The sequence below is a fragment of the Ursus maritimus genome, unplaced genomic scaffold (assembly GCF_017311325.1).
Source record: "Ursus maritimus isolate PB19 unplaced genomic scaffold, ASM1731132v1 scaffold_3, whole genome shotgun sequence".
Taxonomy (NCBI): domain Eukaryota; kingdom Metazoa; phylum Chordata; class Mammalia; order Carnivora; family Ursidae; genus Ursus; species Ursus maritimus.
Window position 1 is genome coordinate 60,772,068 of NW_024425563.1, and position 7,820 is coordinate 60,779,887.

A 7,820-nucleotide genomic window follows, 5' to 3' on the forward strand; every position below is an offset into this window, starting at 1 on the left:
TTTTTTTTTTTTTTTTTAAAGAACCTAGACCCGGGTGCCTGGGTGGCTCAGTCAGTTAAACATCTGCCTTTGGTTGAGGTCATGATCCTAGGATCCTGGGATTGAGTCCTGAATCAGGCTCCCTGCTCAATGGGGAGTCTCCTTCTCCCTTTACCCTTCCACCCTGCTTGTGATCACTTTTTCTCTCTCTCTCAAATAAATAAATAGAATCTTAAAAAAAAAAAAAAAAAGAACCTAGACTCTTATCTTACACCACATACAAAATTATTTCAAGGTTGGTCACAGATTTAAATCTAAAAGCTAAAAAACAACCAAACCTCTACAAGATACAGAGTTGAATATATGCGTGCAGTAAACCATAAAACTATTGACATTTGTTAAAATTAAGAACTTCTGTTTATTAAAATAAATTATTAAGAGAATGAAAGGTAAGCCAAAACTGAGAGAAAATATTCTCAATACATATATATCAACAGGCTCACATCCAGACTTCCTAAAGAACCCCTAATATTAAATGAGAAAAAGAACATTCAATCATTAATGAATAAGAATTAAAGACTTCCTAAGAGAGAGTATCAAAAGAACCAATAAGTACACAAAAAGTCCCAAAATATTAGTTATCAGAAAAATGTAAATTAAAACCACTCCACATCCAACAGAGTAGCTTAAATGAAAGACCAAAAGAGGATAGGTGAGGATGTGGAGTAACTGGAACTTTTACTGTTATCACCAATTTGGAAAAATATTTGCCTTTTCTACAAATGCTAAACATACTCCTTGGGCTACCAATTAATGCACAGTAATGAAAAATAACTTATTTCCGACACACGACATGCATGAATCTGACAGACCTAATGTTGAGTGAAAGAAGCCAGATGCAAAAGAACACTCGATGTATGACCCCAGTGATGAGGTTCAAAATGTAACAAAACTAATGTAGTGATCAAGATCAGAGTATGGTGTGTTTGGTGGTGGTGGTGGCAAGGAATACTGGGGGTATGGGCACAACGGAATGTTCAGGGAGGTCTAGAATGTTCCATATCCTGATTAGGGTAGTGGTTAAATGGGTAAATAAACATGTAAAAATTTAAGCTGTGTATTTAAGATTTGAGCCCTTTATTTTGTGTAAGTTAGAGCTCAATTTTTTTTTAAAGAGACACATTCTCCTTTCCCATGCAAATGAAATCCATATAAGGTTGAAATCTTTCCTCCCCACACAATGTTTAGTGCTGCTGCAGACAAAATAGAAACATTATCTTCAAAATAGAGTACAAATTTTCCTTTAAAATTTAATCGCTAATGTATTTTTCATGATAATAATGTTAAGCTTCCTTTTAATTGTTCATGTTATAAAAAACTGAAGCAGCCCATTGCCAAGTATATACAGAACCATCTACGTTTTTGTCAAATACTGAGAACTGGGTGTGATACTAATCCGATATTTAAAGCAAACATATTTTTAGGATTGAGTAAAGTTTTCTGTTGGATATTGTCCCAAAAAGAAAACATCTCTTTCAGCAGTCCCCTCATTGTCTAGTGAGGAGTTCTGCAATGAAGAACTAAGCACCATACGTACCCAGTTAACTTTTTATATACAGTTTTCCTTAGGTTTGCACAGTATTTGCTTAGTAACAGTTAGTTAATTCCATTTAAACCAGTAAGCAACAAACCAAGAATCTAGAAATGTTGGACAGGGGACTGTTTACCCTAATTTAACAGAAACATGACCCGTGTATGAATTAAAATAGTGTAAACAGAAATATTGTCCATGTATGATATTAAGTAGCTTTTGGGGACATTTTGTATTAATGATAGACCAGCCATTTGGGAGGATTATAACACAAAGATCGGAGATTAGGAATCTGGCACCAACACTATTTAATTACGGGGTCTTGGCTGAAGCTCTCAGTTTCGACTTCCTCATACATATAAAATGAAGGGTTATTTCTAAAGTTCTTCTATTGCCTAAGAGAAAGTTCCATAATAATTTTTAATACACTGTATCATGACTTTCTACATTAATAGTCACTTATAAATGCAGACTTATTAGGAATTTAATCATTTTTCCATTTTATATATAGATCAGTGCTTTGCTAACTTTGAGAAGAAGAGAGCCATTTTGTTATGGGTGGCAGTACAATTTTAAGAAAACTTCATAGCATGCACGAGACTCCTCCATTCTCTCTCCCCTTTTCTTGCGTTGTAGAGTGAAAGTATTGCAAAAATACTCACCTGAATCAGTAATTTCCTCTCAGTCCTATACCAAAAGTAATACCGAGTAAAGCCATGAATGCCTTGTTAGGTAATCAGGTCCAGCCGTCCAAACATAAAAGATACAATAAATAGACCAACAAACTGTTAAATATTTTCTACCTTTGTAAAAACAAACACAGCTTTACAACACTTTTTTTTAAAAAAAGATTTTATTTATTTATTTGACAGAGAGAGAGATAGCCAGCAAGAGAGGGAATACAAGCAGGGGAGTGGGAGAGGAAGAAGCAGGCTCCCAGCGGAGGAGCCAGAAGTGGGGCTCAATCCCAGAACGCCGGGATCACGCCCTGAGCCGAAGGCAGACGCTTAACGACTGAGCCACCCAGGCGCCCCTACAACAATTTTTTTAATGTAAGTAAAGGAACATTAAGATGGATAGCATAATTTCAAAATTAATTTCATTTTTCATCAAAAACATTGTGGGGCAAGGCCACTTAGGCAGTGAAGGGGAAAATTTTTTGAAGGCTTTTCAGGCTTCCCTTTACCCCACCCAGTCCAGGCCTAGAACCCTGACCACTGGTGATCCCAGACTCCACCTCCTGGGTTCTTCCTTAAAAAGTCCTGCAAGAAGCCCAAAACTAAAAGACCATGTTCTACTTGAGACTTTTCAGAGTTTTCTTTGTTCTACAACGTAATGTAGTAATGGCAGGAATTGGTTCTGTCCTGTCTCCAGCTCTCTCCCCTCTACTACCCACTCCTCTTCCCTGTTCCTCCTCCCCAAGGGCACTCCACATTCGCGCCTCCAGTGCCCAAAGGACACCCTCACATCCAAGATCCAGGGACATTCCTGCTAACAGTTGTCTCATCACCCCTGGGGTGTAGGGAGGTATATAGTGGGCTGAAAAGCGGGCTCAGGGTTTGTGGAACAGACACAGCCAGAGTCCTAAGTACCCGTGGAATGGTCTAGAAGGTGGAACATGGTCTCTGGATGACCACATGCCCTTAGCCCTACCTGGAGTGACACGGCCAAGGACAGCTCCAGCAGCTGCTGGGGTAGAGACCTCTGTTGAACAAGTCTAAGAAATATATCGGTCACACTGCTACCGGAGGGACAGAATTTAGGACGTTCAGCATGTAGGGCAGTTAACTGTGTTCGTTTTTATTTTATTATTATTTTCCCCTTCCTTCTAGAAATTCCCTTTATCTTAAGGAAAGTGATGTCACCTAAGGGAAAGGCAAAAAGCAAGGATGGGAAGAACAGTCTCCTCAACAGGATACTCTCAGAGGATTTTTTATTTTAAAAGATGATACTCACTGAGAAAAATGAATCTTTCATTGGTGGAGATCACGGTATTAGAGCAAAACTTGTTAAAGAGATTGTTTGGACCAATGTAGTTTATCTTTCCCTACCTAAATTTAAATGAGGGAAATACTACAATCACAGTGGTGCATTTTGGAAAATATGATAAAGATAAAGAGGGTTGTGGAGATTTTTTTTAAAACCTAGGAACATTAGAAGTACTATCACATTGTGTAAATCATGTTAGTGATGGAGGGGAGACTGGAAAGGAGGAATAGAAGATATATAAAAATAATCTATACCATTTCTAGTAAATAATAAACAGAGAAAATGATAATTATCATTATAATTTCTTCAGTATAAAAAATGAAATACTAGGGGTGCCTGGGTGGCACAGCGGTTAAGCGTGTGCCTTCGGCTCAGGGCGTGATCCCAGCGTTATGGGATCGAGCCCCGCATCAGGCTCCTCCGCTATGAGCCTGCTTCTTCCTCTCCCACTCCCCCTGCTTGTGTTCCCTCTCTCGCTGGCTGTCTCTATCTGTGTTAAATAAATAAATAAAATCTTTAAAAAAAAAAAAAAGAAATACTAGCTGTCTCCTCCATTAAAAAATTAGTTTTTTTCAAATTCTTTATAATCATTTCTATATTGTCTATTCCAGATTTTCATTTTCCTACTTTACAGCCTAGGAATAGAGGTGCAATTAATGACTCCATTCTTTCACTAATATGAGAGTATAATTATTTCATTGGAAATCACTACTATGTATTATTTTGTACTTTATTTCTTCCATAACTTTGTTCATATATTAGCCTCACACAGTGCCTACCCTGTAAGATAAGGAATGATCAGGAGAGATTTAATGCAGAAATAACTATGGTATATGATATCCCTACTTATTCATTTATGCTTATATAACTTCAGAGGTGCTCAAAGGGTTCCACAAATATTGAGTCATTAAAGCTTAGTACCCCTGTGAGGTGCACTTGGTTATTTTCATTAAAGCTTATTATTATTCCTACAGATCAAGTTTCCCCCCGAGTGCTGAATGGCTCTTGCAGAAAGTGTTGGCTTTTTAATATTCTGAATCTGAGAATCACATATCTGGTTTATAAAATTAGCTCATTTTTCCTTGTCTCTTGTGAGTTACCAGCAGCCCTCAGCCACTTCAGGTAACGTAGCAGAAATAGTGCTCACCCAGTTTCAGAATGCCTTCTGGTTAAAAAGGCATTTTGTTTCCTATCTGGGCATTTGGTTTCTTATCAGAGATATGGGTAAGAGGCAAAATACTTGAGGGATAAAAAGTAATCAGTGGGTGGTTTGCTTTCGCACACCACCAAGCAATTCTCCAATTTTCAGTGAACACTGACTGGGTATCCTACAAATTTAACTCAATTCTGACACTGTCTACTTGAAGATAGCATCAGATCCCACAGGTTAAAGCCTCAGTCCCACAACACTGCCCCCACTTCAGACACCAATTTCAAGCCCAGATTGTCGGCTGTACTTTGGACCCACTGGCTAAAACCTGGGGTTCCCATGACCCCTTCCTTGAATTCAGTAATTTGCTAAAATGGCTCACAGGATGCTCAGGGCAACATTTACTTACACTTACCAGCTTTTTATCCAGGACACGGATGAGCAGCCTGGTAAATTGGTACATTGGGTGAGGTACAGAAGGCCCTCAGTACAGGTGCTTGTGTGCCCACGGAACTGAGATCTGCCACCCCCTCAGCATCTGGATGCCTTCACCAACCTGGAAGCTTTCCAAACCATGTCATTTTGGGTATTTATGGAAGCTTTGTTACACAAACATGACTGGTTACATCACTGGCACTGGTAATTGAGCTCTATGCATAGTCTCTCTCCCCTCCACAAAAATCTCAGGGGTTGCGTTCACTGTTCCAACCTCTGATCACAGAGTTGGTTTCCGGGCAACCAGTCCCCATCCTTAGGGACTCTCCAAATACCACCTCATTCACATCAAGTGAGGTGTGGTTGAAAGGGGCTTGTTATAAATAACAGAAGGCACTTTTATTGTTCTTATCACTTAAGGAATTCCAAGGGTTTTAGGACCTCGGTGCCAGGAATGCGATGAAGACCAAATACATGACTTCTTCATATAAACCACAATCACAGTAGGTGACACAAAAATTATTGGTAATTTAAATAGTATCAAAATACAGACTATTTAAATGAATCACTGTGGTCTTTCAATCTTCTTCATACAGTAAAATGTCAGTGTGACTTACGGTAGAAGGATACACAAAGAACGACCTGACTTCCTAATACAACAGCAATGTTTGGCCTCCTCTCTGCATCATGTCCCAGATGCCACCACTGAAGTCGCCCAGGTAACGTAATGATGAAACACCCACTATATATCTAAACAATGTTTTCATATTGACTATTACAAATAGAAGACCTTGAAAATATTAAAACATTTGTTTAGATTCTGTAAAAATCTAAACTGGGTTATTTGAAGATTTTTTTTCATTGATGAATATTTGAGTGGTAGGTAAGTCACTGAATACTGCAGCAGTTAGAATAGACAAGAATCCCTCTTCTCGTATTTATTACATTCTAGTATAGGTGAATTCAGACAAACAATTTAATCAGTAAATCATATATAGTATTTTACATGGTGATTGGTGCTATGGAAAAAATTAAAGGCACAGAAATAAGAATGGGGGGATTCCACGGTTCAGGGGTGTTAAAAGCATCTCTGGTGTTTTTGTTTTTGTTTTAAATCAGGCATACAGCTTATAAAATAGTCATCTAGTATTTTAGGAAGGAATATGGTGTCTAAATGGGGTGTCTCTGGATCGGATGAGGGGTCCCAAATATGGAGCGATGATCAGGTGGAAGCCGGGGGATGGGGGGCAAATGGAAGAATTCACCTAAAGCTGAGCAAAGAAGATAAAAGTTTACTGACTACACTGCAAAGGAGCAGCAGGCAGGACAGCAGAAGAGAAGCTGTCTGCAAGGAGGCCGTGGGTGGGGACTGGAGGTATGGCAACATATGGAATCTTCCCTTTTTTGGGAACTGTGCCTGGTTTTGAGTAGCCCACTGGTCAGTTAGGGCCTATGGATATTTTGAGGTTTTGAGGTGGGTCACCGGAGGGGCCCTGCTGCATTCAGCCAGGTCGTCCCTGTGGCCCTTTCTATTCCATTGCTTGAGCCTGTTTGCCTAAAAGCAGCCTCTACAAGGAAGATAACTGGTTGAAGAAGGTGCTACTTTTAAAGTAAGAGCAATAAATAATGTGAATATTCAAATAATGTAGTTTTAGAAAATTCCATATTGCTTAACCTAAAAAAACACAAAAGGTTCTTTGGTAAGGACACAAAGTTAATACATAAACAAGTAGGGATGTAATTTTTAAAAATTACAATTCATAATGTGAACAAATGAGAAAAGGCTTTTTACTCAAATTAGACAATTTCAGATACATGAAAATTTGAGTAAACACTCTGTATAAAAAAAAGTCTGACTTTAACCTTATTCTTTACATAGGTTGTTACATATGCCTGATACCTCCATTTGTTTTTGTTCTATACAAATTATCCACAAACTATCAGTAGGGCAGAAAACTCATTTTGTTTGGGAAGTATACCCTTTAAAATTTAAGAATTAAGTATCTGAAGCAGATATGGGATTAGAATTCTTTGTAGTTCTACTGTTCTGGTAATTTAAAAAATGCTATCATCAACATTATCAATATATTCTATTCATAAATCTGGAATTCATTAAATAAACTCATTATGTAATAACTTTAAGATGATACACATTGCCCAAAGTCTCAAACCTTTTTTTTTAATTCCCTTTGAAGACTAATCATTTGAAATATATGTAAAAATGGAAAATTATCAATTAGAAAGTTAGGAATTCCATTTTCCCCCTTTATTGTCCCTTTTAAAGCTCTTCATAAAATATACAGTTAAAATATAAATTAAAGCTTGTATTTGCTCAGTTATTAAAAATGTTCTAGTCATACACCAAAGGAGTTTTGCTAAGTTGCACCAAGTTATCAGTGAAGAAGTGGCTGCACAATGGCTTCAGGGCCGCTGAGGAAGAAGGGTAGTCAGTCATTGACTGCACGTATTCTGTTTCCAACTAAGTCAAAGTGGTTATGTTCTGTCATATTGGAGTTCTATGTCAGATGTTGCTAAAAAAATAAGCTTCACAACTAAAATAATAAAAAAAATTCTGAAAACCACAGATCAAAGGAACAGAAATCTACCAGAAAAAACCTCATAGTTTTGCTGGTGATTCTTGTTTCTCCCCTGAGAAACTGGCTAGGTGGAACACAC

At 37.9% G+C, this 7,820-nt stretch overlaps 2 long non-coding RNA genes across 2 annotated transcripts in view; one reads left to right on the forward strand and one right to left on the reverse strand.

The window, feature by feature from the left end:
• LOC121105839 overlaps nucleotides 1–2,403 on the reverse strand; it is a 4,480-nt gene extending 2,077 nt beyond the window's left edge. The window contains exon 1 of the long non-coding RNA XR_005838585.1: nucleotides 2,233–2,403. This is a non-coding gene — a long non-coding RNA (uncharacterized LOC121105839). The remainder of the gene's footprint in view (nucleotides 1–2,232) is intronic.
• Nucleotides 2,404–4,267: 1,864 nt separating this feature from the next.
• Nucleotides 4,268–7,820, forward strand: part of LOC121105840 — a 28,515-nt gene continuing 24,962 nt past the window's right edge. Inside the window, exons 1-2 of the long non-coding RNA XR_005838586.1 lie at nucleotides 4,268–5,647; nucleotides 5,741–5,863. This is a non-coding gene — a long non-coding RNA (uncharacterized LOC121105840). The remainder of the gene's footprint in view (nucleotides 5,648–5,740; nucleotides 5,864–7,820) is intronic.